The sequence below is a fragment of the Ambystoma mexicanum genome, chromosome 6p (genome assembly GCF_040938575.1).
Source record: "Ambystoma mexicanum isolate Mex_15411 chromosome 6p, UKY_AmexF1_1, whole genome shotgun sequence".
NCBI classification, from domain to species: Eukaryota; Metazoa; Chordata; class Amphibia; order Caudata; family Ambystomatidae; genus Ambystoma; species Ambystoma mexicanum.
Window position 1 is genome coordinate 1,279,532,046 of NC_090935.1, and position 15,092 is coordinate 1,279,547,137.

Here is a 15,092-nt window from a genome sequence, read left to right on the forward strand (position 1 = left end):
ACTGTGTTTGCGTGCGTTTGTTGGAGGGGGACTGGGGTCATGTCCATTGGAATAGCTTCTGTATTCATGCCATCTGTGCCCTGCAGCTCCCATCGGCCCCTCTTGGGATGAGCCTGGCTGCTCAGTCACTCTGCCAACTTGTGTGGTACATGCTTCTGCTGATGGTTGGTTTGTTTACTGGCAAGAGTACAGGGCTGGTGCAATCCCCCTCAGGATGCTGTTTTGGATGTTGCCTTGCGCTGGTGGCAAGCGATGGGGGACTACTGTTGTTTTGTGTCATGTGTTCTTGATTTTCATTTTGATGTATTGTACCTTCACATGCCTGTGCTGCATCAGTACGGCTATGGTGACATGCCGTACATGGATGCCCACTCACGGGGCGCTTTGAGCCCCTGCATGCATTTCTACGTTGGCATGCATGGGTGAATTGTAGATTTCACTGGTTGCATAGTGTGAGTACATTGCGCCTGCCAGGAGTTGTGCAATGTGGCCAGGGAGTGGAGTACAGGCACTCAGTGGGCCATTTACGGTTGGTTCACGATGCCGTATTTCTCGCCATGGCGGAATGGTACTTTACGACGTGCTTGATGGCGTTCAGTACATGTCCGCTAGGGTCAGAATTCGCGTACCGTTGCGCCATGGCGGTGATTCCGGTTTTGCAAGGCGCGCGTGCGCGTACTTGGTGCAGTTAGCGTTGCCGTTCACTGCGGTGTCGCTAATGGCATCGTACTTTACGGTGACGGGTCATAATCGCAACGAGCGGTGTTCGATGGCGGTATTGCATTTCCGCCATCATTTTTCCATTTCCGCCAGGGTCGTAATGAGGCCCATAGTATTAAAACTATTTGGGGCTTTATCGGAAAGAAAGAGCATCAACAACACTTTGGATACACGCAATTTTAAACTGCGGTAGCAAATACAAAGCTCTCAGTTCCATTACACATTTACAGAATAACAGAAAGTGCCTTATTGTCTCATCATGAATCTGCATGCTGGGCATTTAACTGACGTATTTCCAATCCAATTTCTCGTGAATGTAGCTACTTTCAATGGCCCTCATTACGACCCTGGCGGAAAGTGACTGACCGGACCGCCACAGCGTAAATAGCGTTTCCTCCATTGCACGAAGGAGCAAAGTGCGGCCCATTCCGACCCATCGGGCACGAGCACCACGGCATGGCGGAAGTGCAAAGTCCGCGATGGCGGAAATGAACCCAAAACGGCCCACACCGCCGCCGTACGGCGCCCTAGGTGCAATACCGCCACCCATCACAGCGGACACCGCAGTGTGCGCCTACCGGAAAGTACGGTGACCGGAAATATACGGAAACGGAAGTTAAAACATGGGCCCGGAACGGGAAACATCCCGCCGTACACCTATAAAACCACTAAAACCACACAACCACTAAAATCACTACCCTGAGACACACCCCAACCCGTCATCCACCCTAGCGAAACCAAGAAAAATGGGAAAAGTAGCGAAGAAAGCGTGCGACCGCAAGCGGCAGGTCCACTTCTCCCGTGAGGAACTCACCGTGCTAACAGAGACCCTCCAGGAGAATGCTGCCGTCGTCTTCTGCACGCAAATGACCAGGACGGCACTTGCAAACAAGAAGGCCATATGGGCTCTGGTGGCACAGCGGGTAAGTGCGGTGGGGACCGCACCCCGCACCCCACAGCAATGCCGTAAGCGATGGGACGACCTGCGGATACGCGTCCGCAGCATACTCTCTGCCAACCGCAACATTGCCACAGCCACCGGGGGAGGTCCTGAATCACCCATCAAGTTGACCCCCTGGGAAGAAATCTGTGCCTCCACCATCGGAATGGAGAGCATAGAGGGAGTCGGAGGGATGGAGAAAGGAGTGCAGACATCCGAAGATTCAGGTAGGTGGGCCAAATAAAACAATGCCAAATCCACAAAGTCCATCCATGTGAAGTACCATGCGTCCACATAGTGCAACAGAAACACATGTCCAGGAGAACGTCCACACACATCGGCCTGATAGCGCACATTAAAACCCACAATAAATACATAAATAATTAAAAACCCCTAAAACACGCACTACACGTGCAGCAGGCACACCCTAACTGCAGGCTGCCAAACAACTGCACCCTCACTCCACACACAAATGAAAGCACCTCCAAGGCCCCGACCCAAATCACTCTCAGGTACCACCCCAATGCATGTGATACAATGCCATTCCAATTCCCACAGACCCATCAATAACCCTCGCCCTCCTTTACTCCACCACAGGGTCCGATCCAAACGACGAGCTTCAGGACACCCCTACCAGCACACCTGCAAAGAGGGCCAAGACCAACGGCCAAAGACCCTCCACCTCAGCTGCACGCATCAAGACACGGCAGCAGCACAAATAAGGTGGCAGCACAGAGGAGGGAACATCAACAGGCACCCCAGCAGCCAGCATGCCCACAACACCACCACCACAGGTCCCCCCAACGGATGCCACAGAAGGCACTGCCTCCGGTGGCAGCAGCACCATAGGTGACACCCCATTGATGGCAGCATGCTCCGACACAGAAGACGGGGATGTCGAAGTCAGATCCATCCATGACCTGTCCCAATCCCCCTGTCTGTCCCATCCCGTACAACATGAGGATACCACGCAGGGGCACCCACAAGACGACGACTGGCCATCCCCCACAAGCCCTGTGGCAGGGCAACATGAGGACAACAGCCCCTCTGTGACACCCCCGCAAATGGCCATGGCCCAGCAGAGGCAACAGTCCCTCGACCAGTTAATCGTGCAACAGCAGCAACTGGCCACGCTCCTCAAGGACCATGCCGATGAATGTGGGGGCACTAAGGCAGACATAGAAACATCAACTGAGACACTTAGGGCAGAAATGGAGAGAGGTACAGAGACACTAAGGGCACAAATGGAGAGAAGCACCGAGAGCCTGAGGGGGGAACTGCATGCGACGTCCAAGGACGTATGTGCCGAACTTGCCGCAATGCGCCGTGTGCTCACTGAGCTCTCGCAAACCCTTAGGGACATGCATGGACGTGAGCAGGCAGAGACATCATCCGTTGCAAGTTCCGTCCAGGGCAGCCCCCAACGTAGATCTGGGAGGAACCTGCGCTCCACAGGCAGGGGTGCCCCTGATACCCGCAGAGGGGGCTTGCAATAGCGACTGCCCACTGACAATGAGCATCTTTGGACACTGGTGTTCGGGGGGGAGGTGGGAGGGTTTAGGGGGTGTGTTGGGCTCACTTGGGTGGCGGGTCGATAGGGTGTACAACATGATATCACATATGCCATAAAAAGTGCACGATCAACCAATGAGATGTGTGGACATTGATCTTTGTGTACTAGGCCATCATAGGCGTACAGTCCATATTGTGCATGTCCCAGACACACACAGTGCCACGAGTCCCGTGTCCATGTATCAGCCACCAGGCGTGAGTGCTAGAAGCATACATCAATGAGATGCTGACGAATGTCACGGGCCTCCGGTGCCTCGCAGACTCCTTGAGGTGCTGCCACATCCCCACCCTCATCATGACCATCATCAGGTGCTTGCAGTTCTGCGTCAGGGGGCATGGGCACATTTCTACGTACGCACATGTTGTGGAGCATGACACATGCCATCACCATCTTTGCAACCTTCTCATGGCGGTACAGGAGTGCCCCGCCAGACCTGCTGAGGCAGCGGAAACGACCCTTCAGTAGGCCGAATGCCTGTTCAATGACTACACGGGTACGTGAGTGGGCATGGTTGTAGTCCTCCTCATGCTGGTCCCGTGGGTTCCGGACTGGTGTGAGGAGCCATCTCTTCAGTGGATATCCAGCATCACCTGTATGTGGACGAGAAACGTATGATGTGGAATGCCATTGCTACGTACGCACACCCCCCCCCCCCTTCCTGCCAGGTCATTGCCGAATCACATACCCCACATTATCATGCATGTAATGAGACTCACCGAGTAGCCAGGATCTGTTCCCTGCGTGTCGCTCCATGTAGCGTGGTATTGTAGAGTTCCTCAAGACCATAGAATCATGGGTTGATCCAGGGAATCGGGCACAACAATGTGTAATGATCCTGTTGGAGTCACACACCATTTGTACATTCAGAGAATGAAATTGTTTTCGGTTGCGGTACTGGGCCTCCATGGCATGTGGGACGACCAATTCCACATGGGTGCAGTCGATGGCACCAATGCAACCCGGTATGCCGGCAAGTGCATGGAATCCCACTTTTGTGTTGGTAATTTCCTGATCCGAGCGTGGTAGGGAGATGTAGTCGTCTGCGTGCTGCAGGAGGGCATCGAGCACTTGCAATAGTGTCTGTGAGAACAGTGGCTGAGAAATGCCATGCAACTGTCCGACTGTGTGCTGGTAGGTGCCTGTGGCCAGGAAGTGGAGTACAGACACCACCTTCAGTAGGGGTGGGATGGCGGTTGGGCTATCTATCATGCTGACAAGGTCAGCCTGTGTCATGTCCACAATGGCGGCTATGGTGTCCCGGTCCAGACGGTAGAGGGTGTGGATCTGCTCATCAGTGAGGTTGAACGGATGTGCTCGGAGGCGTGGGATTGCGGGCTGCCTGCGTGGTGGTAGTGGCTGTGCTGGCGGCCCTTGCTGGCCCTGCCTTGGCCTCCTCCTCCTCCTGCGTCTCCTCCGTGCGGCCGGTTGTAGTTGGTGTTCGTCTTCTTCTTGGAGTTGGAGTACTTGCAGTGCTATCAGGTCCCCCAGGGCCAACATCGCGAGTCCTGCCGGTAGCATTTCGGTGTGGTTGTGGGAGGAGACTGGCTGTGCAATTTATGTGTTTTCAGGCTGAATCGCCTCCACCTGTGGTGATTCATTCCACCTGTGCAAACTGCTCTCCCCTTTGGCCGAGCACGTCCCACGCACAACGCTGCAATTCGTGGAATGGCATCTTGCTATTGCAATCATGTATTTGTACCCGATGGCCGTGTAACATTGGTTGATATGTTCATTCTGCTGTGGTCCCATTGTTTCACATACTATCTGTGCAGTCGCGAACAGAGTTGTGAAGGGTCAGTGGAACGTAGTACTCGAGTAACGGTGGGCCCTCATTCATCACTGTACCGAGTTGCAACGACGGGCGGGGTGTCCCATTCGTGGGTGAAGGCAGTTGCCATTTTCACACACAGCCGCACTCGATGGATTAATTAGTGTTTTCAAACGGCCACAGATGCCTCTTCGACGTGATGTTGCAAATGAGGAATTCGAAGGGCGGCGCTTTCGGTTTTCAGCTAGCGGCGAGGAAATGCCCACAGGTCTGACTGCAAATATAACGTTCTATTGTTCAATGTCCTTGGGACAGGGGCCATGGCGAGTATGCAATGATTGATATGAATAGTATGGGATGCGCAATAGCGTAGTGGACGATAAGGCAGGACGTTCCCAAATACATGTTACTTCACTACACTGGAATTACGGGCTGGGGCACTGTGGATTTTGCAGGCTGCATAACGCACAGACTCAATGGATATTTCTAATGTTATGTGAGTAAATATTCAGGCGTTTTAATCCCGGGATGAGGGAATGATGAATGGATGCATGGGCAGGTGATTTGATACAGAGTTTGCCATGTACAGGGCTTCTTGGGATCTATCCGCCTCCCCTACGCTATGTGATGCAGGGCTGCCATAGTGGGACCATCGTCTATCTGGCCTTGTTGAGCCCTCCCTGTCTCGACGCGCCCTCAGACACTTGTGTCCATGCACGTTACCAATCCCATCAGATGGATTCTGTTTTCACAGGCGCATGCACAGGTACACTCGTTTGTGATGGTGTTTACACCTCGATATAGATAGTTATGAGTCGCAAGTGGTTTTTGGGTGGTGATGGACCTTTGGAGTGGGCTAGCATGCATGTGGCTGTGGATTTAGTGTGATCATTGCAGTGAGTTGTTGGAATGTAGTACTGATGGCCATTCTGTTCTTTTTCTTTTCTTTTGGTTGACAGGTATCTCCTCCCCTTTTGCCACTGCCATCTGTATGCCACTCCTGCAGATGGGTTTTACTCCCGACACCTGCTGCTTCGTGTTAATCAGTGGAGCAGCATTACGATCTTATGGGACGATCGCCAATGGGCCACATGCCCTTACGCAGTACTGGTGGCTCGGAGCAACATTTCGGCCTTTCAGCTGGACTAGTGCCTCCCCATTGGGACGGCCCTGCGGTTCTGTGCGCTTCCATGTTGCCTTTTCGTACGTGAATGTGGCTCTGTGTACCATGAGGGAACAGGGCGTCACACAAGTAGTGGCTGGTCATTTCTTGCGGATGCAGCCCACAATGGTGAAATGTGTTTTGGAGTTCATGGCCTGATGGCTGTATGGGCTTGGTGATTTTGATGTGCATTAAATTTCTATTCTGATTTGGCCCGTGTAGCGTTCTTCTTTGCAAGTGATGTGGCATATGCCTATTTGGGGGGCGATGTATTGTGAGGAGATCTGCACTGGGTTCCAGCTTCGGAGTTTAGTTGCGTGGTACTGTACTGGGCGCGTTTGCCTACGAAGCCTGTGAGGTCAGGGATGGGGGCTGCCAATATGACAGTTTGAATGTTGTCATGCTCAGGGGCGGGGGATTGGGTTTTGTGTAACAGATGCCGGTCAGCCAGGTGGACTGGTGGAATGATGTGATTTTCGGAATATTGCTGGTCACAGGTGCCTGTGTTTGCGTGCGTTTCTTGGTGGGGGACTGTGGTCATGTCCATTGGGATGGCTTCTGTATTCGTGCCATCTGTGCCCTGCAGCTCCCATTGGCCCCTGTTGTGTTTCTATTGTTCGTTGGCATGCATGGGTGACTTGTACATTTCACTGGTTGCATTGTGACTTCATTGCACCTACGGGGAGTTGTACTTTGTGGGCAGGGAGCGGTGTACGGGCACTCAGTGGGGCCGTTTACGGTTGATTCGCGATGCCGTACTTCTCACCATGGCGGAATGGTGCATTCCGCCATGCTTGATGGCGTTAGGTACATGTCCGCTAGGGTCGGAATTGGCGTACCGTTGCGCCATGGTGGTGTTTACGGTTTGGCATGGCGCGCGCGCGCGTGCTTGGTGCAGTTAGCGTTGGCGTTCACTACGGTGTCGCTAATGGCATCGTACTTTGCGGTGACGGGTCATAGTCGCACCGAGCGCTATTCGATGGCGGTATTGCATTTCCGCCATCGTTTTCCGAATTCCGCCAGGGTCGTAATGAGGGCCAATGTGTTGAGCCACAATTTGATATAAAGTGCCCGTGAATAACTAAGTTGGATTTGGTCAAGGTATTCTTCGAAGCCTTGTTCTTGTGTCAATGTTAAATACAATAGCCCACTGCTCAATTTGGGGCACTCTTCCTTCAATCTGTCCCAAGAGAGGGACTGCTTTGCCCTTTTAACCTTACATTTATAATCTCTGGACAATGATGTTGAGTTATTCTATCCTGTAGCCAGAGTTAATGCAAGTAGATTATTCCTAACATGGGTAACTCAGAGCTGGGAACAACCACCTGTGATGCTCACGACATGTTCAGGGCCCTCCTTGTATCTTCCCTATTCAGGTGTTTTCCAGCATCGACCCCAATAATGGACAGGTCTGCTTGCTAATTGCTCTTTGATTGATACAATGTCACATTCCATAGGTAAGGGGACAATGGGGGTGGTCACTGGCAATCACAACAGTGATTTCAGGAATTTATTCTCAGCTATGGCCAATGATCCACTGCTGACATACCCCTAGATTTCGTCATTGTATAGGGCCAAAACCACTTGCATCTTATAAATATCTATAGCAGGCATCACCTCCCCCCATTGTTACACGCATCAAATGTAACAATGCCTCTACTGTTTTCCTCCATGGTGGTCAATGATTTAGTAATCTGAGTATACCAAGAACCCTTTTCTGAGAACCTGACTCAAAGGTAGTCGTAATGTGGGACCGGTTCGAGTATGTAGCAATGAATCTCGAACTGTAGTTTCTGACATTTAGACAGTTTTGGCACAAAAACCATAATTTTAGTCATGCTTTTGTGAAGCTCTAATCCCAACTGTTGGCGTTTGGTTACAAAGCAATTTAGGCAGCGTATCAGGCACATTGGGAATGTGAAGAATAAGGCTGGAAAAACATCTTGTCCAATTCTAGGTGGATGAAATATGTTTGTGATACAATGATCTACCAATTCAACAATCGCTTTGTTAATGTAGAGGCAAACGAGGAGTGGGGTGAGGACACATCCCTGCCTCACTCCTCTCTCCATACTTAATACCCTTTTACTTCCCCCAAACCCCAATGGACTATTGATCTATTAGCTGAGTACATTTGTCGAATAACAGTGGTTAGATAGTTTGGGATATCCCTCTTTTCCAATACTTGCCAGAGTTGGTTCCTATGGACTGCATCAAATGCATTCTTTCAGTCAACAAAGACTGCACTAACCTTGAATATTGCTAATTACTGTGTATTTCTGCAGAATGAGAAATAGATAAAAACACTAATCTAGGGTGCCCATCCCAGATCTAAATCCTGACAATGTACTAAGATCGCCCTGGCAAAGACCTTCCACATCTCGTTCAATAACGAGATGGGTTGATAGTTGCCAAGGTTTTCTTTACCTCCCTTTTTTATATATTGGTACCAACTCAGCTTCTTTCCATGAATCAGGGACACAGTTGGTAACAATCACTGTGTTAAACACTCACCACAAGACAGGTGTCCGCACAGAGGGCTCATCCTTGAGCAAGTCAGCGGGCATCCTATCAGGCCAGGCGGCATTCCCCTACTTTGAGTCATGCATATCTTTTATAACATTGGTTAATGAGAGGGAAACGTTACCAATATCCAACCCTTGGTTTTCCTCACAAATGTCTTTATCCTCTACATCCCCTGTTACTAGATTCTGGTGAGGTCCATATAGTTCTGCGAAGTGGGTCATCCATTTGGCAGGGTCAATGGTGCAGTGCAAATCGGTATCACTACCTTCCTTACTAACTGATACAACTTTCCAAAAAGAGGCTGAATAACCACTCTCCACTGCCTCTGATTATTCAGACCACTCTGCCCTTTGAAAAGCTTCTTTCTTAGATCTGACTATTAGCTTAATGTTATCTCTAAGTGCCCATAAGTGGTTCTTGTCCACCCACTGTTCACCTGATAGACAGTGCCTCAGTTCTCTTTTGGCCTCTCCGCAATACTCATCAAACCAGCCCACTTGTTTCAGTGCTTTCCCCTTAATCACTGGCATTGATTGGGTATAAAAAGGGCCAATGCTTTTGACTAGTTCATCATACTCAGTCATTACTTCGCCAGCAGGAGCCTAAATACTACATTTTTCTTATGTGGCTCTATGCTGTGCTATAAAGAGATGGTTTACTTTCAGTCGAGATAATTCTAGTCCACTTGATATCACGGCAGGCGTGGCCTGTGATTTTAACATGCCGGGCCAATAGCAGAACAACTGGACTAGGATTTAGTTGCTCCAAAAATTTGAGAGTGATAGCCAGTGGTTTGTGATTGCTGCCATTGCAATCTATAACCTGAAATCTGGTTACTGTTTCACAATCGCTAGCCATAACTAAAGCATAATCCATATGGGAGAATTACTGTGACCTCTATAGGTGTTATTGGCAGGCTGGTCAGATTTGGAGCATCCATTATATGCCCTCAAGTATAGACCTAGAGGATACGGCGTATATCTGGGGCATGTTTGTGTGCCTTTGTAGGATAATCTGCTACTAAAACAGGGATGTCCCAGGCTTGATCTTGGTCTTGCCATAGACCATCCATATCTTTAAGCGGCTCAAATTTGATGTTGGCATCTCCCAAGATCAAAACATGGACTGTTCTAGGATTCAAATAGTCCCACCTTGTAATTAAATCCTGGAGGAGAGCACAGCACCCAATGGGGAAGCACCATATGAATGATTATATATAAAATAGAAGCATAATCTGCACATTGGTCAGCTTAACTAGTAAGTGCTGTAGGTCAGGGGAGCTTGTGTCATACTGTTCAACGTTCTGTGTCATATTAGCCTTAAACAAGATCAACAGGCCTTTGCTAGGTCTACCCTGGGCCCTTTTGGCTGGTATTTTATAAGCCTTTTAACCATGAAATTCCAATACTCCCAGTGCCCAGGTTTCTTGAAAACACATTACAGAATATCATCTTATAAAATGGCACCAATTGAGATCTGCCATATGCTTTTCCACCCCAGCTATATTCCATGATAGAGCCACACTTGAGCCTTGGATTGTAGGCTCCAGTGGGGTCATGGGCCAGTCAATCCACCCCACCCCATCTAAACCACTAGTATTTTGGTCATGCAACCCCCTGGATCCATGCGTCCCTTGAACTAATTGGTAGGATGGGTTACAAAACAGGATGGTTTGAGCGCATTGTGATTGTGGTTCCAAGGGGGTGGGCGTATGATCTAGATTCAATTACAAGTAACAATTCCACCAGGAATCTGTTTTTCAATTGTATCTTAATAAAATCATCCGTTACCGCAGGGTCGATGATGAACTTTTTCTCTGTTTCACATATTTACAAAATCTACAGAACACTGCCTCTTCCTTAACCAAACCAAATCAAAGCAATGTTTAATTGGTCCTGATCAGGTTCTGCGGAATCTTAGGTAAGTAGAGCAAACTGCTTTGCCTGAGTAGAGTGACGAATATGGAGCCAGGGTCCTTGTTTTTTGTGATCTCCTTTGCGGTGAACTAAAGAAGGATATGCATGGAACTTTGTCACCGTATTAGCCCAATCCACCATATACAGAGCCTTCTTAACTGTCTGAATTACCTGTTAGATCTGTGGCAAAGCACCCCATCTCTGCCAATAACATTAAAGGCAATCCCTTTATTTCAGATAAAGCTCGGAATCCACCGTGCTCACATGCATCTCTAAAGTCCGACATGAGGGAATTCGCTGGTGATTCTAGCATCTTTCTGTAAAATTACAGGTAACTCCAAAAGACTCTGGACTTCAGGGAAATACTACCCAACTCATATCTGATAATTGAATGCGGAGTAGATGATGGAAGATGAAGGACTCTTCTCCAAATCAAGGCTTCTAAATCATGCAAGTAATCTATCACTGCTAGGTTTTACATTTTAATCCTTTGCAGTCATTTCAGGACAATCTTGCCCTGAAAAAATCACAGACAATGCCCTAATGAAAACTTGCCAAATTTCGAGTCTACGCTTTGCAGTTGGTTCACTAACTTATTGTCCTTAGTATATAGCCATGGTTGAATGTACGTTAAAGAGGGTCTGGAGTTCATCATAAAACTAAGATAAAGAAAAGAGTGAATCCTTTCCACTGCCTCTGCATTGACATACCAGTTTAATGGAACTCATTTCCGTGAACTCGATACAGTAATTACCTTTGTTTTAGCTGAATTGATGGACAATGAATTAGCAGTAACAAAGGCAGAAAAACCATATAACACACATTGGAGACCGATCACAGTGTTATCAAAGATTAGATAGTAGTCTACAGAACCCGTCCATAATGGCCTTAAGAAAGATACCTTCAGAACTGCTAAGGACTCAGACTGCAGATAGTGTTCTATGTTTTCCATATATAGTTTATACAGGTAGGGAGCTAAAATGTGACCTTGGCCCATGCCTCTATAGGTTTCTATTAGGTGTGAAAGAGAGCCTTGCTGGTTTAGGCTAATTTATATGGTTGAGTGGCCATGGAGAGCAACGATCAATCTAAAATTGCTGGAATTTTATCCTTCACCCCTCTTAAATATTGGTATAATATGGGCACTGTCCCAAGTCGGTGGGTATTGCTCTGTTTTCATAATGTCTGAAAATAGAATGTATAGGATTTCTGCCCAAAGTGAAGGATTTGTTTTAAAGAGTTGATTCGAGAGCCAGTTCATGCCTGGAGTTTGAAATTTGATGAGCTCCCAATTAGCTACATTAACTTGGCCTGAACAAGGCCAATGTCAAACGGGGGCCATAGAGATCTACCTCACTCATCCCAGAGCTGGTCTACTGAAGGGGCATGACATAGAGTGTTTCAAAGTGCTGTGCCCAGGTCTCCTCTGTCACAGTATTTATGAGCATTCCCCCTTGACTATTTTTGGTGATATTAATCAGGCACCAGAAAGATTTTGAATTACTTTGCACCGATGCCACCAGCATTGTTTCAGAGTCCAACTAAAGGTGATGAGCCCTAGATGAGTGTAACCAATTTTATATCCCTGATGTACTTTCTTCATATTCACCTCTTTGAAAGATCAGAACATTCATAATGTTTTTGGGAATCGGCCTAAGTAGGCATCTCATTGTTGTTCTTCAATTGACCACTGCCATATTGTATGTGTGTAGATGAGGAGAAGACTGCAGCTTCCTACTACCCTCCTTCGGGACGCCTGGGAAATTACTCCTTCCACAACGCACTCAAAATCCTCAACTGAAAATTCGGTCTGCATTTCATGCTTAGACATTAATGTGGTCTCTTCAAGTAGTGTTTCATAGACTTTAGTTAGCATTTTCAGCATCCAGCATAGGCGATTACCCTGGTTATTTGGGATAAGTGCCTTACGCTCCAGGTTCATGGCATTACAGCCTTAAATAATACTCAGTGGTTCAAATTGAGCTATCAACAGGGAACAGTAACTTGCTCCATTTTTTGCACTTCAAAACTGGTACAATTTTCCATCAGCCAATGCCCCGCAATGATGTAATCTAAAGTAGAGGAGCTCATCCCATTAGACCAGGCTGCTGATGGGGGGATATCCCCTCTTACAAACTCAACAATATGTTCTTAGGGATTCAAGGGCCACAGACTAACAGAAAGGGGTAATTCATCTAGATTCTTCATCAGAGAATTAAAGGGGAAGTATTTTTAAATAATTAGATATGTCTGTCAAGGGTGCAGATATCCTTCAAAGTGATGAGAATTAGAGCATAATTTGGGATTTTAAATGATTCACACACCAGTTCTGCCATGATTGCCTTGGGACAAGCCTCTTACACAAATTCTGAAGGCATAAGCCTCAAAAATGAATGCACCAATTATGGTTTTTTAAGTCAGCCAGCTTTAAATGTACATTGCTAAATTAACACTGGCAACACATTACTGTATCAGTCAAACCATATTTCCATCTTTTGTTATCACAACTTCACTTTTTAAAGTATTCATTCTGTGCGCTGACTGTTCGTTTAAGAATGTAAATATTGAGTTGCTTTTTGTAGCCTTTTATGAACTGTCTTTGTAGTGGTATGATTAGCATGCATGCCCTCTTAATGCACTATAATGATGCACTTTTATGAGGGAGGTTGTTCTCCATGGTGCCACGTTGTAACACTCTGTTAGACACATAGGGATAATTGAATGTGTTTGTCAAGCAGTCCAAACAAAGGTTTTCAAATCCTATCAATTTTACTCTAATAGTGGACCCTTTTATGCTCCTGGGTACACTGACCATGCGTTTCCTCAGAGTGTAGAAATTATTGGATTACATGTAATGCTTTTCATTAAACAAGGTGCATTTCCAATGCTTTGCATTATAGTACAATGCAAACTATTGTTACACATAACAAGAACAAGTGCTTTATTCCAAAAACAAAATGAGATATTGCAAAAGAGTTTCTGTATTTATGCAGTTGTGTTGCACGAAGAAAATAGGACACTATGCACTTTGATTTTAATATTCTGCAGGGAAATGATAGAATGTGTATTACAAGTAGGGGGCATACCAAAATGCGACGTCAAGTAAGTGTTCACCGATTTCTGCAGAACAGTTACCCCTAGAAAATGCATTCAGTACAGCTTTGACTGCTGCCTGGAATCACTCAGGCATGTCATGTTTATACCTTAAAAGGATCATTAAACAACTGCCTTTGTCCCGTTTTTGATTGAGTGAGTATAGGCAGAACAGAGGTGTGAAAGTGCAAACAAAGTCCCTGACCTTCATGTGCTGGACAGACAGACTTTCATCTGGTGATGGTGAGCTGCAGCAAATTTCTCAATATTTTAAATGCATCTCTGGTATTTTGCAGTTAAGAGCTATTGAGCTGGAACAATAGTTTATGAAGTAGCTATTGGGAAATGTTATTTTATTTAGGTGCTTATTGGTTTGCTGATGACTTGTGTGAGAAATCTGTAAGTTACAGATTCCAATCCATGAATTTGCAATGCACTTCAGTAGTCAGCAGTCGCTTGAACCCTGGTGAGATTTAAAATCTTTTCTGGTGCTTTGGAATTGGATGTAACTCATTTCTGAGCCTTGGTGCACTGGCACTCAAAGGCTTACCTTTATACCGCCTCCATCACTCCCACCGCCCACCCAGCCTGGTCGGGATTGGTTTGGGCCTCTCCCATGTAACCTGGAAGAACGAGGAAGCACTGGAACTTTAATTGTGACCCCAGGCCTCCCATCCCATTTGCCTGCAGTGTCTCCTGGCACTTGAACTCTGGTGAGATTGTAAAGCTTTGCTGGTGCTTTGGATTGGATTTTACTCTTTTCTGAACCTCGGTCACCAGCACTCGAAGGCTTCCATTGTCCCAGCTCGCCCCTCCCACTGCGCGTCCAGCCTGATCGGGATTGGCTGGGGCTTCTCCCACATGACACAGAAGATCTCCTCTTCGGAGGCTCCCCCAGGGCAGCGTTGACTGTGCAGTCAGCTACAGGTCATGGCAAAGGGAAGCCCACCAGGGCAGCTCCCTCACCTGTTTGCCCAGTGCTCCCCAGCCAGGACTTAAAAGTTGTCGCCCGCAACTCCAAGGTAAGAGAAGACCATTAAGTGCATAGTCTAAGCTGTATTAGTAACTCCTGTTTGTTTCAAATTGCACTTTTCAGTATAGCCCAACTGTTTGAACTGAGCCATATATCGCAGTCTATCCAATGATCTGTAGTCAGCTGCATTATGAGTTCCCCCACTATGCAGAATTGGCTGACCTGTGAATTCTACCTCTGTATTAAATGTAGCTGCTCTTGAGTACAGCCACCCTTCTGAACTTGGTTACTTTGAGAATAACCACCACATTTAATGTAGATGGCTCTCACATAATCTAGCTGAACATTTAGTATAGCACCTGTACCAATTTCAGGTACATCTTGAGTATCACCACAGTATTGATGTTTTGGTGTATATTTG

The 15,092-nt window shown here is 47.3% G+C and overlaps 1 protein-coding gene across 16 annotated transcripts in view; it reads right to left on the reverse strand.

Annotated features, from left to right (window-relative positions):
* PTPRD (protein tyrosine phosphatase receptor type D) overlaps positions 1–15,092 on the reverse strand; it is a 4,803,934-nt gene that overhangs the window by 1,748,395 nt on the left and 3,040,447 nt on the right. The gene's annotated exons all lie outside the window — the stretch shown is intronic.